The following is a 19,867-nucleotide window of genomic DNA, read 5'->3' on the forward strand; positions in this document are numbered from 1 at the left end:
GTATCAAAAACATTAAAAAGGGCAACGCTCATAAAAGGTTAAACGTACGCTGGAATTCCTTATTTAATCGTAAAAATCTGGTTAATGATAATTATTTTCAGTGAAATCACTGAATGATCACAACATACACATCCTACCCATTGTCGACCCAATAACAGATATTAAATAATGCTTCGACTGTGGAAAATAATACGAAACATCCACACACACATATGAAGTAACTTAGTCAATGTTACTGGTTTCTTCTTTATATTTCAAAAGCACAAATAAAGACCCCCTCAACACGAAGGCCGTGGCTTCCCCCTTGGGGGTCCTAACAGTGTTATTAGGCGATCCAACGTGTTTGAAGCCGAAGATCTTTTGGGGCTGATTTATACTTCTGCGTGAAAAACATAACACTATGTTCTATGTGTGGATCTGAAAACGCTAAATTAGAAAGCATATCTAGCATATTAGCAGTGATAGCGCTCACCTTTCGCAATGTTTTTTTCCCAACCTATAGATGTGCATGTTTGTATTACCAAATAAATCTCACAGAACAGTTACAAAAAGCGTGGTATGTTTCAATCATGACGTAATTCTGGAGATTCGAACAATTGAACGAAGTTATTTTTGAGAGGGAAGTGACCAGTGAGTTGTTCCCCATAACTGAAGCCGGGCACCGTAGATGAAGGCAATGGCAAAACGATCGCACCCAAAAGTGGGAGAGATATGACAATCTGTACTGGGACAATTGGGAGAAAAGGTAAAGCTAATCGATGTGAACATTGTGCGAATTTTGTGCCCCCCTGTTCATATCAACGTTGAATAGCCAAACATGAAAATGAAGGCACGTGTTCGTCTCTTGTTCATGTTGAATTGGAATTGTTATTTACAGTTCTTTCAAGAGTTCTTTACCGGTGACAGACCTTTACAAAATGACGTGTACACCATGAGAGATTTTCAGGGGATTTACGTTGATCGAGGGATCGTTTATACATACATGTGTCGTGTTGATAATCAGAAACAATCTGACAATCTGCGGACTGATATTTGTTTTTATGTTTTCAAATGTAACCAAGAGAATTAGTCGTGAAATGCAGATAGCTACCGTCGTCGTTGAGTGTGTTGTTGAGTCAGTCATGACGTCACACAGGGCTGACACTTTCACGATTTCTGTTGAATTTGAGTGATCATTGTAATGTACATGTATATTGTTTAATTCCATAATTCGTGCTACGATACTCTTCTCATTGAGCCAATATATGCAACAATTAGACGAACAGATCTCTCAACATAGGGGAGAATACTACACAGTGTAAAATCTGAATCTGATTCTGAAGTACAGTTTTCCGAGTCCAGCGTTCGTTTCCACACCTAATTGATTTCGCTTGATTTCATCTAGATAATTTGTGTTGGTGACATTGTCCATCTGTCATTTGATTCTAAAATGTATCATGAATTCAGGGATGAATGTATCACAGATGAGTTTGAAATGTACGGCATATGTGAAATGTCATTTTGTAAACACTATAACCAATATGGCGAAACGTACTCTTCGGCGTTCGTGTTTGCGTATTTTCCAAAACATTCTAAAAGATTCTAGGCTTGTCGGTGACGATTCAGATCATCATTGGTGATTTGATGAAAAATAGATAGAAATCTAACCGTGATCACCTGTATGCTATTTTTAAAATTCAATGCTTCGAGTAAATATCCGATGTTTAGATTTCTAAGCATCATGTACATAATAACTCCGTGAATGATTTAGTAATGTATGATAAATGGTTAGATTTGCGATGTACATAATTTTCAGAGGTCACTTTCAGTAGTTTTGCTTGCCTGATCCCCAAAGTTTTCACCCTTGTTCAACCGTCATGCTTGCAATATGGAAATAAGTTCACTTGCCTATTTTGTTTGTTCTGTAATAAGTAAACTTCATTTTATGAACATATGTATCCCATCAACATCAGAAACTTCGTCAACAAAGTAGAATTTGGCATTAATACTTGAACCAGTAGTGTACAAGGTAGAACAGGGAAGTAAAGTTACTGCATTAGAATACATACAGTTGATTTTCATTGGCTGATAAAACCATTTGCCACTATTTGGCACAAATGACATCATACTGTTAGTAAATTGGATATATCCATGTTGATAATAGTTGAGAATGTGATGCCTTGTGGTTACTGTTTCCAGAATTCTGTTTTGTTTGTTGTTTAACGCCGCAATATTTTATCTATATGTGGACCAGGCAATCCAGTGATTGACATCATGGCATCGAATCACACTATCTGGATACGATGGCATGCATCAACAAAGTCAGCGACCCTCACCACCCGATCCCGATAGCTGCCTCTTTACAAGCATAGTCGCCTTTTTCGGCAAGCATGGGTTGCGGAAGACCTATTATATATTTGTTTAATGTACTGCAGTCAGGAGTTGCGGTTCCAACTATTGTGCCCAGGAGAAAGGAATTCGCAACAGAATCACAACCATTATTTCACTTTATTTGCCATTTAAACTCGCATTCAGGCGCCGCTTAAAGATACCGCAAAAGGACATACGAATAACATAAATTCAGTACCTTTACATCGACTTAACAGCAATGAAAAGTGTTGTTGCGAAGGTCTTCCAAGGTAAGTCTATGTTTTTTAAGATAGAAATGTGACCACAAATGTGGCCTGTTCCTATGAGCTGTTCTAGTGTCGGCTGAAATAGACTGTGACTATTGAACCAGTGGCACGATTTTGTCAAACCATGTCCTATTAACTATTAACGTTGTAACTTCACAACTTCGCAGCTAGAGCCACGATTTTTTACTATTGCTAATTGAACTTGAGGGATGGGTCTCATCATCAGCTGATGGTAGACTGCAAAGCCAGGGATCAGTGTCTTTATCACATTTAAATGGCGTTTTTGTAATGACTACTTGCACAAAGCTTTCTTAGTGCTAAGATGATCGTAACTCCCATACTTCAGCATGGGCTTACAATAGTCTTAGCGCTAAGATCGCTTTGTGCAAGTGGGCCCAGAAGCGTCAATAAAATATGTTTATAAACAAAGTTCACTGACTCTGCAATCGACGAAGGCTGCGTGGCAGAGAGAGAAAGAAGCGTCAATATAATAATGAGCTATCCCCACTAACTGCCTTTGCACAAACGGAGGATCAGGTGTACAATCAAGCACTATCATTGGTATTTGTTTCATTTAAATGTTCATTACAGAAAACGTACACTCATTCATGATAAAGAAACAGTGACAATTAAAGCTATATCTGGAATTACTATTAACATGCTGATTGTGTTTAGGGGAAGGTTCTTTTAGTTTTAGGTTCTTCGTAACAGTATGTAGTTACATTATAATATTTCACAGATCACTGTTTAGCTTTTAAAGGATGTGTCTTATAATAGGGAAATGGGGAATCTCGAACCAATGTATTCAGATCATTGATCATTAGAGGGCGGTATAAGCGCCTAATCCTTGCATGACAGGGATAACAGTTGTCACTACTCTATAGAAACAGCTATAGCTGTAGGAATCTGCCTTCACAAAGTTCTATTGAACAGAGATGAAGGGTACTACACCTTGTCTGCCTATGACGAGTGCCCACTCCCTCTGTCTAGACTCCAGGGCTGGGACGAGTCCAAATTTTCTGCCTTGGTACCCATCCCCTATTACCCGACCCTACCCGGGTACCCACCCCCTATTACCCGACCCTACCCAGGTACCCACCCCCTATTACCCGACCCTACCCGGGTACCCACCCCCTATTACCCGACCCTACCCAGGTACCCACCCCCTATTACCCGACTCTACCCGGGTAGGTCTCTAGAGGTAGGTACAAACTGTCCGATTAGGAAAAATTTGACCGTAGCTATGGTGAAATGTGTTTAGATACATGTATGAAACGATCTGGTGTATACACTGAAGTTCACTGAAGTTTTATTTTTATTCAAACATATAAAAGTCAGAAGTAATGGGCGTAGTAGTCAGGAACAACTGCGAACATTTGTGACTTATAGTTTAAACATAGAGTTTTAGATACTTTTTGTCATTAAACAATATATCATGTGACTAACCACGGGTCTGGGTAGTGCTGTGGGTACCCGGGTCCTACTCAGTACCCGTCAGTTACCCGTCCCAGCCCTAGACTCCCTGGTTGTAGTAGCTCTCGATTGGTAATGGTGTAAGAATCTACATAGAAACTTCGCTATATGCAGTACACCTGAAGTTGTTATCCATAAAGTTGTACGTTTTCTTTTTTACTCACCAACTTCTAGAATCCTAATGAAACAGTTGGTCACTACTCTGCTACCCTGAGTTAGTTTATCTAAGATGTCCAAGGTATCCTGGAATTTCAGGCTTTCTCAGATGTGTTTAATGTTATCCGACATTTCTGGTAATTTAATATTGCTGAAGGTTGTGAAGGTCACGTCACTGTACAATCAGTGTGTTTATCATTGAGCTCCCCACTTCGATGTTGTAGGCTGGCTGTCTCTGTCGGCTACTATGGACTGACCTTACGGATCACTTCTCTGAAGGGCAACAAGTACATCATCTTCCTCATCGGAGCCAGTGTTGAGATGGCCGCCTACCTCCTTGACATCGTCATCATGAAGTAGTCAGTAAACATTGTATATGTAACAAAGTCTACCTTTTCCGACGACTTGTCCCTGTGAGTTTGTGTGTTTGTTGTGTAATGCCACACTCTGCAGTATTCCTTATGATGGCGGTCGGTAAATGATCAAGTCTGGACCAGACAATCCAGTGATTGACATCATGATCTGCGCAATTGGGATATGATGATATGCATCAACCAAGTCAGCAAGCCTGACCACATGTTAGTCACCTCTTGCAAAGAGCATAGTCGCCTCTTATGACAAGCATGGGTTGCTGAAGACCACATCTAACTCAGTTCTTCACAGGTGTGTTCCTGTGGGGATTCTGGGTTAAAGTTTGTCCTCACCACCCTGTACTTGTGTGAGGCAGCTGATGAATCAGGTAGTCAGACTTGGTGACCTGGTTGATAGCGTGTCATCATATATACCCAGAAGAGGTGCCTTTGCTCATAACATCACTCACTGGATTGTCTGGTCCAGGCTTGATTATTTACAGGCCGCTGTCATATAGTGCGGCGTTAAACAAGAAACAAACAAACTATGATCACTGATCTCATTTTTTGCTTCCCCGAACCCAAGGTTATGTTGTGACACTTTTTCTGTCCATTCATCTTTAACATTGTAACATCTCCTCTGAAACAACAAAGCCCATGATGCTGACACTTTGCAGGGATGATCCCGGCAATAAGATCAATAACCATGACGATATGGTGTGACTTACTGTTTCAGTGCTAAGCGTCGATATTCTGTTGTCACCTTTGCCTTGCTTGCTGCTGTTACCTGCTTTGTTGCTGGTGCCCTTCCCTCCGGAAAAACAGGTAAGGATTTACCATACACCAGTGCCACATCATTATTTGTTTGTATTGTGACAATAGGCAGCAAGAGAAAAATAACTCTTTTTCAGAAGTATATATTTACCACAGTTGTCAGAAGTGTTTACCACTGTTACATCAGAAGTATTTACCACTGTTATAGCAGAGGTATTTACCACTGTTATGTGAGAAATATTTACCACTGTCATGTGAGAAATATTTACCATTGTTATGTGAGAAGTATTTACCACTGTTATAGCAGAAGTATTTACCACTGTTATAGCAGAGGTATTTACCACTGTTATGTAAGAAGTATTTACCACTGTTATGTAAGAAGTATTTACAACTGTCATGTGAGAAGTATTTACCACTGTTATAGCAGAAGTATTTACCACTGTCATGTGAGAAGTATTTACCACTGTTACATCAGAAGTATTTACCACTGTTACATCAGAAGTATTTACCACTGTCATGTGAGAAGTATTTACCACTGTTATGTAAGAAGTATTTACCACTGTCATGTAAGAAGTATTTACCACTGTCATGTAAGAAGTATTTACCACTGTTATGTAAGAAGTATTTACAACTGTCATGTGAGAAGTATTTACCACTGTTATAGCAGAAGTATTTACCACTGTCATGTGAGAAGTATTTACCACTGTTACATCAGAAGTATTTACCACTGTTACATCAGAAGTATTTACCACTGTCATGTGAGAAGTATTTACCACTGTTATAGCAGAAGTATTTACCACTGTCATGTGAGAAGTATTTACCACTGTTATAGCAGAAGTATTTACCACTGTCATGTGAGAAGTATTTACCGCTGTTATAGCAGAAGTATTTACCACTGCCATGTGAGAAGTATTTACCACTGTCATGTGAGAAGTATTTACCACTGTTACATCAGAAGTATTTACCACTGTCATGTGAGAAATATTTACCACTGTTATGTAAGAAGTATTTACCACTGTTATGTAAGAAGTATTTACCACTATTATAACAGAAGTATTTACCACTGTTATGTAAGAAGTATTTACCACTGTCATGTGAGAAGTATTTACCACTGTTATGTAAGAAGTATTTACCACTGTCATGTGAGAAGTATTTACCACTGTTATAGCAGAAGTATTTACCACTGTCATGTGAGAAGTATTTACCACTGTTATAGCAGAAGTATTTACAACTGTCATGTGAGAAGTATTTACCACTGTTACATCAGAAGTATTTACCACTGTCATGTGAGAAGTATTTACCACTGTTATGTAAGAAGTATTTACCACTGTTATAACAGAAGTATTTACAACTGTCATGTGAGAAGTATTTACCACTGTTACATCAGAAGTATTTACCACTGTCATGTGAGAAGTATTTACCACTGTCATGTGAGAAGTATTTACCCCTGTTATGTAAGAAGTATTTACCACTGTCATGTGAGAAGTATTTACCACTGTTATAGCAGAAGTATTTACCACTGTCATGTGAGAAGTATTTACCCCTGTTATGTAAGAAGTATTTACCACTGTTATAGCAGAAGTATTTACCACTGTCAGGGTGAGAAGTATTTACCACTGTTATAGCAGAAGTATTTACCACTGCTACACTTGACTGCCTCCATGGTAGGGAGTCTGCCCGGAGAGCGGAAGGTTCGGGTTTTGATCCTCAGCTGCTTCTTACCAAGAGACTTTTAAAGATGGTACTTGTTGTTACCCTTGTTGCTCAACATTAAGGGGATAAAATAAGGAGTTGTTGGCCCTGAGTCAGTTTACTGAGTCTGAGTGGGGTATTCATTTTAAACTGTGGCATGGCATCTCAGTGGGCTAGCACTATAAAATCGGCATCAGTCCAGACTAGTACAAACAACCACACACGTGCATGTACATGGTTATATAAGTGCAATAATCGTGATGTTAAGCCCCATTTCACCTCACCTTATTGCTGCACTCAGCTGTATTCTAGCTAAATTGTGACAGACTGGACAAATTAGTGGGTTTGCTTACACTTTGAACAGTAGTCCGGTTAGGACATGTCAGCTTGATGTGGGAGAAAAAGTTGAAGTGATGCAGGCCTCAGGCATTTATCGCCTTGGTGACACCAACGATCATAATATGGTGCTGACAAACCTGGAAATATGATCAGGGCAAACCTGGATTTGAAACCATGGTCATTGGTTCATTGCATGCCCCAGGGACGCAACTCAAATTGTGGTGGCCTCGATGACAGAGCCACCCGTGCCCCTGCCTGTAGACAGCTTGGGCTGTATATTTCCAGAGAGTTGAGAATAAAAACTGGAAATCATATGGATCAACCGGTCTGGGAACAAATGAACTGATTTGAGTAGATACTGGTATCTGGATAAGTGCAGTATATAATAATCATAATCATCATAATCATAGCAATAAGCATCACAACACGTTTTGTTCAGGACATCCAGCCAAGTGTGTGTGTGTGGTATGTATGTGTAGGTTTGCAGTGGCAGCGCTGTTCAGTTTGTACTTCCTGTTCACATCGGAGCTGTATCCCACAGTTATCAGGTATGAGTTATCAGGGGACTGTTTCCCACTGTTATCAGGTATGAGTTATCTAAGAAGTGCATCCCACAGTTATCAGGTATGAGTTATCAGAGGACTGTTTCCCACTGTTATCAGGTATGAGTTATCTAAGAACTGTATCCCACTGTTATCTGGTATGAATTATCCAAAAAATGTATCCCACCGTCATCAGGTATGAGTTATCTAAGAACTGTATCCCACTGTTATCTGGTATGAATTATCTAAAAAGTGTATCCCACCGTCATCAGGTATGAGTTATCAGGGGACTGTATCCCACTGTTATCAGGTATGAGTTATCTAAGAACTGTATCCCACTGTTATCTGCTATGAATTATCTAAAAAGTGTATCCCATCGTCATCAGGTATGAGTTATCAGGGGGCGGTATCCCACCGTCATCAGGTATGAGTTATCAGGGGACTGTATCCCACAGTTATCAGGTATGAGTTATCTAAGAATTGTATCCCACTGTTATCGGGTATGAGTTATCTAAGGACTGTATTCCACTGTTATCAGGTATGAATTATCTAAGAAGTGTATCCCACAGTTATCAGGTATGAGTTATCAGGGGACCGTATCCCACTGTTATCAGGTATGAGTTATCTAAGAACTGTATCCCACTGTTATCAGGTATGAGTTATCTAGGGACTGTATCCCACAGTTAACAGGTATGAGTTATCTAAGAGGTGTATCCCACAGTTATCAGGTATGAGTTATCAGGGGACTGTATCCCACTGTTATCGGGTATGAGTTATCTAAGGACTGTATTCCACTGTTATCAGGTATGAGTTATCTAAAAAGTGTATCCCACTTTTATCAGGTATGAGTTAACTAATAAGTGTATCCCACAGTTATCAGGTATGAGTTATCTAAGAAGTGTATCCCACTGTTATCAGGTATGAGTTATCTAAGGACTGTATCCCACTGTTATCAGGTATGAATTAACTAATAAATGTATCCCACAGTTATCAGGTATGAGTTATCTAAGAAGTGTATCCCACTGTTATCAGGTATGAGTTATCTAAGGACTGTACCCCACTGTTATCAGGTATGAGTTATCTAAGGACTGTATCCCACATTTATCAGGTATGAGTTATCTAAGGACTGTATCCTACTGTTATCAGGTATGAGTTATCTATACTAAGAGGTGTATCCCACTTTTATCAGGTATGAGTTAACTAAGAAGTGTATCCCTCAGTTATCAGGTATGAGTTATCAGGGGACTGTATCCCACTGTTATCAGGTATGAGTTATCTAACGACTGTATCCCACTGTTATCAGGTATGAGTTATCTAAGGACTGTATCCCACTTTTATCAGGTATGCATTAACTTAGAAGTGTATCCTACTTTTATCAGGTATAAGTTAACTAAGAAATGTATCCCACTGTTATCAGGTATGAGTTATCTAAGGACTGTATCCCACTGTTATCAGGTATGAGTTATCTAAGGACTGTATCCCACTGTTATCAGGTATGAGTTATCTAAGGACTGTATCCTACTGTTATCAGGTATGAGTTATCTAAGAAGTGTATCCCACTATTATCAGGTATGAGTTATCTATACTAAGAGGTGTATCCCACTTTTATCAGGTATGAGTTATCTAAGGACTGTATCCCACAGTTATCAGGTATGAGTTATCTAAGGACTGTATCCCACTGTTATCAGGTATGAGTTATCTAAGGACTGTATCCCACTTTTATCAGGTATGAGTTAACTAAGCAGTGTATCCCACAGTTATCAGGTATGAGTTATCAGGGGACTGTATCCCACTGTTATCAGGTATGAGTTATCTAAGGACTGTATCTTACAGTTATCAGGTATGAGTTAGCTAAGAAGTGTATCCCTCTGTTATCAGGTATGAGTTACCTAAGAACTTTACCCCACTGTTATCAGGTATGAGTTATCTAAAAAGTGTATCCCACAGTTATCAGGTATGAGTTATCTTAGAAGTGTATCCCATGGTTATCAGGTATGAGTTATCAGGGACTGTTTCCCACTGTTATCAGGTATGAGTTAGCTAAGAAGTGTATCCCACTGTTATCAGGTATGAGTTAACTAAGAAGTGTGTCCCACAGTTATCAGGTATGAGTTATCTAAGGACTGTATCCAACTGTTATCAGGTATTAGTTATCAAAGAAGTGTTATCTAGAAGTTTTATACCACTTCCATCAGGCTATGTGTTTATAGACTGTTATCATATCATATCATATAGATCTTTTCTTTCTTTGGCATTTCACCTCTTGAGTTGAACTGACATGGTCAACCTGTGACTTTCTTTTGCTTGCAGAAATATTGGGAACCTGTGCCTTCTGGACCCGAGTCGGGGGCGTCATTGCCCCACAAATAAACAGCCTGGTAAGTGACATAACTCAAGACATAATAAAGTATCCATGCATGAAACTGTCACTTTCATTTCTTTCACACAGAAATACCATAGACATTATTAGGTGTCCATGCACGATATGTGAGAGTAAAGTGTGATAAGGTTTACTTATTTTGAGTTGAAATATGACTTATAAACCTCTTGTGACATCATCCTATTGTTTTTACGTGGACCTCGTTTTGGAGAATTACCATTCAGGGGGGACTTTCTCAAGGATATCCCTATGTCCCAGTGATATTGTATAGACAGTCCCTATGTCCCAGGGATATTGTATAGACAGTCCGTCTGTCCCAGGGATATTGCACAAAAAGCCCCTCTGTCCCAGGGATGTTGTTTCGAAAATCCCCCTGCCCAAGGGATGTTGTTAAGAAAGTCCCTCTGTCCCAGGAATATTGAATAAAAAGCCCCTCCGTCCAAGGGATGTTGTTTAGAAAATCCCTCTGTCCCAGGAATATTGCATAAAAAGCCCCTCCGTCCAAGAGATGTTGTTTAGAAAATCCCTCTGTTCAAGGGATATTGTATAGAAAGTACCTCTGTCCCATGGATGTTGTTTAGAAAGTCCCTCTGTCCCAGGAATATTGCATAAAAAGCTCCTCCGTCCAAGGGATGTTGTTTAGAAAATCTCTCTGTCCAAGGGCTATTGCATAAAAAGCCCCTCTGTCCCAGGGATGTTGTATAGAAAGTCCCTCTGTCCACGGGATATTGTATAGAAAGTCCCTCTGTCCCAGGGATGTTGTATAGAAAGTACCTCTGTCCAAGGGATATTGTATAGAAAGTCCCTCTGTCCAAGGGATATTGTATAGAAAGTCCCTCTGTCCCAGAGATATTGTATAGAAAGTCCCTCTGTCCCAGAGATATTGTATAGAAAGTCCCTCTGTCCCAGAGATATTGTATAGAAAGTCCCTCTGTCCAAGGGATATTGTATAGAAAGTCCCTCTGTCCAAGGGATGTTGTATAGAAAGTCCCTCTGTTCAAGGGATATTGTATAGAAAGTCCCTCTGTCCAAGGGATATTGTATAGAAAGTCCCTCTGTCCCAGAGATATTGTATAGAAAGTCCCTCTGTCCCAGAGATATTGTATAGAAAGTCCCTCTGTCCCAGAGATATTGTATAGAAAGTCCCTCTGTCCCAGAGATATTGTATAGAAAGTCCCTCTGTCCCAGGGATATTGTATAGAAAGTCCCTCTGTCCCAGAGATATTGTATAGACAGTTCTTCTGTCCCAGAGATATTGTATAGAAAGTCCCTCTGTCCCAGAGATATTGTATAGAAAGTCCCTCTGTCTCAGAGAGGTTCTGTTATCTCTTTTTCAAGATGTACTCCAGTAAGAAATACTTTTTTTTAGGTTCATTGAAAGTGTGTTTAAAACATAAAATTGTTCAGATTTGTCTTTTCGTTTATAAGTAAGATAATTCTTGGACGTGTTTTATCGTGCACATTACTCAAGTTAAGAATCCGTATTCATGCATAATTTATGAAGATTTATGAAACTGTCCACTTCCTAACATTTTGTTCTTCCATTATCGTCATCAGGTGTCCATTCATGTCCTTGCGGATTATTTGCACACATCTTGTAATTGATGAAAAAGACCCCACCTCTGTGAAAAGAAGCAATTGATGAAACAAATAACCTCTTGTAAAAGCTGCATCCATTCTTGGGCATGAACATTATTAGCTCACTCACTCCATCTTGCTGCAGGTATGACTTCCACCAACATTGATGTGTCACTCTTAGAGTACAAACACCAGGTGAGCTTCAGTGCAGTGACACTTCTTGATTTTCTTTTGCAGGGTCACTATACCTCTGAGTCTGTGCCATTGATTGTGTTCGGTGTGATGATGCTAATCTCGGGCCTCTTGGCCATAATGTTGCCTGAAACCCACCTTCAACAGTTGCCAGACACCATTGACGACATTGAGGGAGAGAAGCTGCATTCTGCTGAACTTACTGAGACGGTGAATGAGAAGGAACTGCTGAAACAAGGCACCCAGGAGAAAGATGGTGCTGTCTCAACTAGATTATAGTCCTTATCATATACTTCAATGTGGAAGGGCACTCGTGAAGAGCAACCTCCTCGTGGTGAGTGCTGGGTAGCGCTAATAGCTCTTCCCCCGTGTGGAACCGGGGCAGAATATTTCCACAGCCTCCCATTGCTGGTCGTATGAGGCGACTAAAATGGGCAACCTGTTTGCCGTGGGTTGCGCCCCTGTGTCGGTGGAGGAAGGTAGTCTGGTGGTTGAGGGCACTGGTTCCAGGATTAGCGTTCTTTTGCCCAATACACCACTTTGACCCTGACTTCACCTAGACGGGTGGTAGAATGGGCCCGGTTCTATCAATCGGCTGGTCACGCCAAGCCCTGTGCATTAACATTGTCTTGCACAAAATTGAACAAACTACAATATGTCAACAGTTGCAGTTAATCTGTTTTCAACTTGGACAAGTTCATTGAATTGTGAAGTTTCTTTGTTTTGCACATTAATGTCATATTTAATTGTATATTTTTTGGTCTTGGCCACTCAGTTCATTTAATTTCAATACTTGTTAAAAAATGAATACTAATCATTGCCTAGAGTCAAATATGCCCAGAAGGCGGTGGCTCATGGGCCAATCCGGTGGATCTATTAATCTTGCATTAATACTTCTGCTTGAGTACATCGCCCCAGTATCCTTGGTGCTGTCAGTTGGAGGCCCACTGGCATATAGCATTGTCTTATTGATACTCCGTGGTGGGTGGGGAGCTGGGCCGATGAATCTCTATACACCTACCATGATACCCCCAAAACAACTTAAACGTACGTTGGATGATAGTACATCTGATGATGATACTGTTTCAAGGAAAAAGTCTGACTTTTGGTCTCGATTTTTGGTAATCTCAGCATCTGATGATGGTCCTCTGAAGATAAATCCCTTTGCTCTTTCCAAAGCAATTTATGGTATTGCTGGAGACGTCGTGACCATGAAAAAGATACGATCTGGCTGTATCCTGGTTGAATGTAAATCTGCTTCACAATCAGCTACGCTGTTGGCTGTTAAACATCTCGTTTCTGTGCCCGTTACTGTATCAGCACACAAATCACTCAACAGTTCTAAAGGCATTGTCAGGGATCGGGAACGTTGTCTCTCAGACATGTCTGAAGATGATATAGCCTTTGAACTGAAAGACCAGGGTGTTTCAGGAGTCAAACGATTTACCAAGAGACAGAACGGTCAAATTGAAAAGCTAAACACGTATCTCTTTACCTTTTCTCTTCCGGTTCCACCAAAATCCATCAGAGCAGGTTATTGTAATATTGGTGTTGACAAGTACATACCGAATCCACTCCGGTGTTACTCATGTCAAAAGTTTGGGCATGGTGCCCAATCATGTACCAACAGAAAAAAGTGTCACCGATGTGGACAAACTGACCATGATACATTAGATTGCTCAAACGATCCGAAATGTGCTAATTGCTCTGGAGATCATGTTGCATCTTCAAAATCTTGTCCTGTCTGGCAACAACAACACCAGATAGTAAAATTGAAACATGAGAGGAATATTTCTTTTTCAGATGCCAAACATTTGGTAATGTCATCTACCACTCCAACTGCAGTTGTTTCCTATTCAGCAGCCGTTGCACGTCCACCTAAACAAAACTCCAGATCTGTTCACTCTGTTGAATGCCAGACGGTCGTCACCTGGGTTAGGACCAAGGAGTATTCACTTCTCGATACTCAGTCTGTTGCATCTACCCAAACAAACTCTCCATCTAAATCACTGTCTCGTTCAACATCTCGTTCACCATCTCCCTCTGTGGTAAATGCCAGCAAGACATTCAACTATTCACAGAAATCTGATCGAATACCAAAAGGTCAACGTGATCCTGTCCAACTTTTCAACAAATTTCAGATTCTAGAGGACATGGATGTCACACCTCATCCCCGAACGCGAAAGAAAAGTCATTCGCCTCGGGCTAGAAACAGATCTCCTGTAATGCCACCTCCTGTAACATGAACACTAAATACCCACTAATTCAGTGGAACTGCAGAGGTCTTAGGACCAATTTTAATGAGGTACAGTTATTGGTACAAGATGTTAAACCTTCTGTTTTCTGTCTTCAAGAAACATATTTAAAGCAGACAGATAAGTTTGATTTGCGTCAGTATAATGCTTACCATTCCTTTTCTCCACCAGGCGACAAAGCCACTGGCGGTTCCTCTCTCTTGGTGAGGCAGGGTATTATACATAGCCCTGTTCATCTTAACACTCCTCTTCAGGCTGTTGCCGTCCGTCTAACTTTGCATCTTGCATTTACTCTGTGCTCTTTGTACATACCTCCATCTTCTACGCTTCAGAGATCTGAGCTGCAGTCCTTATATGACCAGGTGCCTCAGCCCTGTATAATCATGGGTGATTTGAACGGACATAACCCTTTATGGGGAAGTAGCAGCACTAACACCAAGGGACACACGCTAGAGGATTTCATATCTGACAATAGTCTATGTGTTTTTAATGATGGTTCCAACACATATTTACACCCTGCAACAGGTAGTTATTCCGCCTTGGACCTTTCACTCACAGATGCAACACTTTTGGATGAATTTTCGTGGTCAGTTCATGATGATCTATGTGGTAGTGACCACTTTCCTACAATTCTGACAGTCAATAATCCATCTGACGTTCCACCGTCAACAAGATGGAATTTTTCAAAGGCCAATTGGGCTCAATTCACAACTCTATGTACCAATAACCTAAAACCTGAAATGTTCAGGAATATTGCTGACCCCATTCAGTTTTTTTCAGATGAACTGAATGCAATTGCCAATGATACCATTCCTAAGTCCTCTGCAAATCCACACATTCGCAAGCCATGGTTCGATAATGATTGCAAACAGGCAAGAAAATGTAGGAAGAAAGCGGAGAAGTATTTCCGAAAACATCCTACTGTACATAATTTGAATACTGTTAAGATTACTAGTGCCAAGGCACGACGAACTTTCAAACAAAATAAACGTCATTCGTGGAGAAACTACGTTTCCAAGATTAATTCACGTACACCTATATCAAAGGTGTGGAATATGGTCCAAAGAATTAAGGGCAAAGGCTCAAAATCAAGTGTTCATCATCTTAAGGAAGGTGATCACTTCTTGGAAGATCATTCAGATATTGCAAATAAACTTGGCGAAACGTTAGCTAAACACTCTTCTTCATCAAACTATCACCCAGAATTTCAAAAATATCAGATACTTCAGGAAAAGAAGAGGATTAATTTCAACTCTGAAAATGGCGAAGACTATAATGAAGTATTTTCACTACATGAGCTACAAACAGCCCTTGGGCAAGCTCATGACACGGCAACAGGGGCTGATAATATTCACTATCAGCTTTTGAAGCATTTGCCCGAATCCGGTCTTGCCATACTTTTAGAAATATTTGATGAAATTTGGACGTCAGGAAATTTCCCTCCTTCTTGGCATAATGCAATAGTTATCCCTATACCTAAGCCGGGCAAGGATCATTCAGATCCTACTAATTACCGACCTATATCATTAACAAGCTGTGTTTGCAAAACTATGGAACGAATGGTTAATAATCGGTTAGTGTGGTTTTTGGAATCTAATAATCTGATTACAAATATTCAATGCGGTTTCCGTAAAAACCGCAGTACTATCGATCATCTAGTACGTTTAGAATCTTTCATAAAAAATGCGTTTGTTTCTAAACAACATGCTGTATCTATCCTTTTTGATTTAGAAACAGCGTACGATACCACATGGAAGCATGGCATTCTGAAAGATCTACATGACTTTGGTTTGAGAGGCCGCTTGCCTTGTTTTATATCCCAGTTTTTAACAGACAGACAATTTCAAGTTCGTGTGGGATCTACCCTGTCTGATCATTACAATCAGGATCAGGGTGTCCCACAAGGCAGTATTTTGTCAGTCACCTTATTTAGTATTAAAATAAATAGTCTTTCGAAGGTTTTAAATAATTCAGTTGATGGATCACTTTTTGTGGATGATTTCAATTTATCATGTCGTGGTAAAAATATGCATACCATTGAGAGACAACTGCAACTGTGTCTAAATAAAATTCAGAAATGGTGTCTTGAAAATGGTTTTAGGTTTTCCAAATCCAAGACAAACTGTATACATTTCTGTCGTCAATATAAACCTCATAAGGATCCGGAGCTGTCTTTAGATGGTACTGCAATTAAAATGGTAGAGGAAGCCAAATTTTTGGGGTTAATCTTTGACAGACATTTAACCTTTCTACCACACATTAAATATCTTAAAGCTAAATGCCTGAAGGCCCTTGATCTGCTAAAAGTTGTCTCAAATACAAATTGGGGTGGGGATCAAACAACTCTCCTTCATTTGTATCATTCACTTATCCGGTCAAAACTTGATTATGGCTCCATTGTATATGGTGGAGCCTGTAAAAGTAATTTAGAAAAGTTAAATTCAATACACCATCAAGGACTACGGCTCTGCCTTGGAGCATTTAGAACATCTCCTGTTGACAGCTTATACACAGAGGCTGATGAACCTTCTCTTCAACAACGCCGTATAAAATTATCACTACAATATATCACAAAATTGGCTTCAAATCCTTCAAACCCAGCATATGACTGTGTATTCAATCCCCCTTTTGAGGACCTGTTCAATCGTAAGCCGCATCTCGTTCCACCACTCGGGATTCGTATTCAACCGCATGTCATTGCTGCTAATATAGATTTAGATTTAATCACTTCTTATCGACTACTCTCTACTCCTCCTTGGCAGTTGGTCAGACCAGAAGTGGACCTTTCACTCACTCAATTCAAAAAATCTGACACAAATGATTTAGAATATCAACAGGAATATTTACAATTACGCCGCAAATATGATTCCCATCGTTCAATCTTCACGGATGGATCCAAGGATAGTGGTAAAGTTTCCAGTGCCACTGTTATTGGATCAAAAACCATATCTACTAGAATCCCAGACAATAGCTCCATTTTCACTGCTGAGGCAAACGCTATAAAAACAGCCTTGGACTTTATTCAACATCAATCTAACAGTAAACAATTTATCATTTTTTCTGATTCTCTTTCATGCCTTCAAGCGCTAAAAAATGTCTCTCTAAATCATCCATATATTCTTGACATTTTAGAATTATATAATGATCTGTCTACTAGCCAATGCGACATCATATTTTGTTGGGTACCAAGCCATGTTGGCATCGTGGGCAATACAAAAGCTGACGCTGCAGCTAAGGCTGCCCTTGTAAAGCCTGTCTCTAATATTCTGATTCCACACTCTGATTTTAAATCTTGTATAAAAGATTATATCAGACATTTAAGGCAAACAAAGTGGAATACCCAGTTAGGTATGAACAAACTGCATGCAATAAAACCTACTCTTGGATATACCTACTTGGGTTGCCAGTCACGACACGATGAAGTTGTTTTACGACGATGTCGCATTGGCCATAGCCGTTATACGCATGAATATTTGCTTAAAGGTGAAGATCCCCCGTTTTGCATCCCTTGTGATGAGAGAATTACAATCAAGCATATTTTGCTTGATTGTATAGACTTTTCTCTCACAAGGGATTCTTATTATCATTCAACGTCTTTAAAGGATCTTTTTAATAATATCAACGTTCATTTAATTCTCGGTTTTTTAAAAGAAATAGAGTTATTTGATAAATTTTGAATTTTGAATTGTTTTAAATTAGTGTGATATTATTAACAACTAATATTTTTGAAGGCGGTGCTACTCAGGGGGTTAAAGTAGCATAAAATTATTGTCCTCTTGATTCTGGTACGCAAGTCCATCAAAATAAAAGTGTGTAATATCAACTAGTGTTTTAACTACTTGACTATGGTTTGATCTTTTAATATTGGTTAGCATTGAAGATGACCACTTGTGACCAAAGTGATGACATAAATCCTGCTGGGAATCATGCAGGTAGCAAAGGCACTGTAAGTCCCCATGATCCCCAGTTAGGTGGTCTAGCTTTGGTTACCAGAGGTATATAGCCCAGTTTTATCTTGTACAAAGTCTACTGAAGAATTCTTTGTTTTTTATTGTGAACTGGTTTGTTTTATACATTAGCTGTGATACATGACTTACTGTTTTACTGTCCTTTGTCGACGGGTATTTACTATAATTAACTTGTTTTCATCGCAATATGGCTGCAATATTGCCGATGCGATGTAAAATTTTAACTCACTCACTCACTCACACTCAATGTGGAAGATTGAGTTTTCTGAATATGAGAAAAGTGATATTTTCATTGCAGTGAACATAACACTTGATATTTCACTACTGTGAACATAACACTTCATATTTCACTACTGTGAACATAACACTTCATATTTCACTGCAGTGAACATATCACTTTAATGGAACTAATGTCATACATGAGTTACCTCCCCACAAGTTGTCTCCCATTATCTGAAGTGTCTAGCCCATATACAACCTGTTGCGTTAGTTCCAATTTTGCAAACATCGCTTCCTGACGTTTGTTTTTCTCTTGAAAATGTTTTGTTAAAAATTGTAAATTTCTCATTTAACTTGTCAATCGAGACTCTTCATTTCGCAAAGCGCCATTTTTGTTACTTGAACAGCATGTATTCCTTTGCTTCCAACAGTGATCTCCTAGTTTTCAAGAATAGTTTTTAAATTGATTTTGTATATAAGAGTTTTAGTGACCTAAAATAACTCTTCATTACTTTTATATTTTTAAGATTTTGCAAACTCAGAACTACTTTTAAAGTCACAATTATAAAGGGGTGGTGGAACATCCCTGCATGTTGGAGAGAATTTACATTTCAAGGTTTTATATTTGTAATTAAAAAAAAAAGAATTCTGGTAGACATCTACACAATAAGTGTATAATAATTAGTATATTCCATGTGTCTCATGAAATATCATGGTTCCCTAATCTTGTGAAAGGGGAAAGCAGATATTTTTAATTTTTTTAAAATTATCACCTCTTTCCCCCATCACACGAAAGGAGAAACATGATATTTCACAAGACACATATAATATCCTCTATATTTCTAGGGGAAAGGGAACTTGTTAGATTAACAGAGAACATCAAAAGAGAAATGGTGGCCTCGCTACCAGACTATCCTTCATCTTGTAGTGGATGGGAACTTGTTAGATTAACAGAGAACATCAAAAGAGAAATGGTGGCCTCTCCACCAGACTATCCTTCATCGTGTAGTGGATGGGAACTTGTTAGATTAACAGAGAACATCAAAAGAGAAATGGTGGCCTCTCCACCAGACTATCCTTCATCTTGTGGAAGAAGTAAGGTTTCAGATGAAGAACCTCACAGATGTAGGACTATGATGACTTTAGTTCATCAAATAAAGTGAAGTTGATTTTCAGATACTGAAATTATCAAAATTCAGATAAAGCGTTTTTTATGTTGCCAAAAGAATAATTTCCAGCATGAATGAAGGTTCGTTCGGTTAAATACCCAATCCATCATCATAATGTAGTGAAATGTTAAGGGAAGATATGTAGCAATAATGAGAAGAATATTA

Source organism: Haliotis cracherodii, unplaced genomic scaffold (genome assembly GCF_022045235.1).
Source record: "Haliotis cracherodii isolate W230 unplaced genomic scaffold, xgHalCrac1.p SCAF_11, whole genome shotgun sequence".
In the NCBI taxonomy this organism is placed as follows: domain Eukaryota; kingdom Metazoa; phylum Mollusca; class Gastropoda; order Lepetellida; family Haliotidae; genus Haliotis; species Haliotis cracherodii.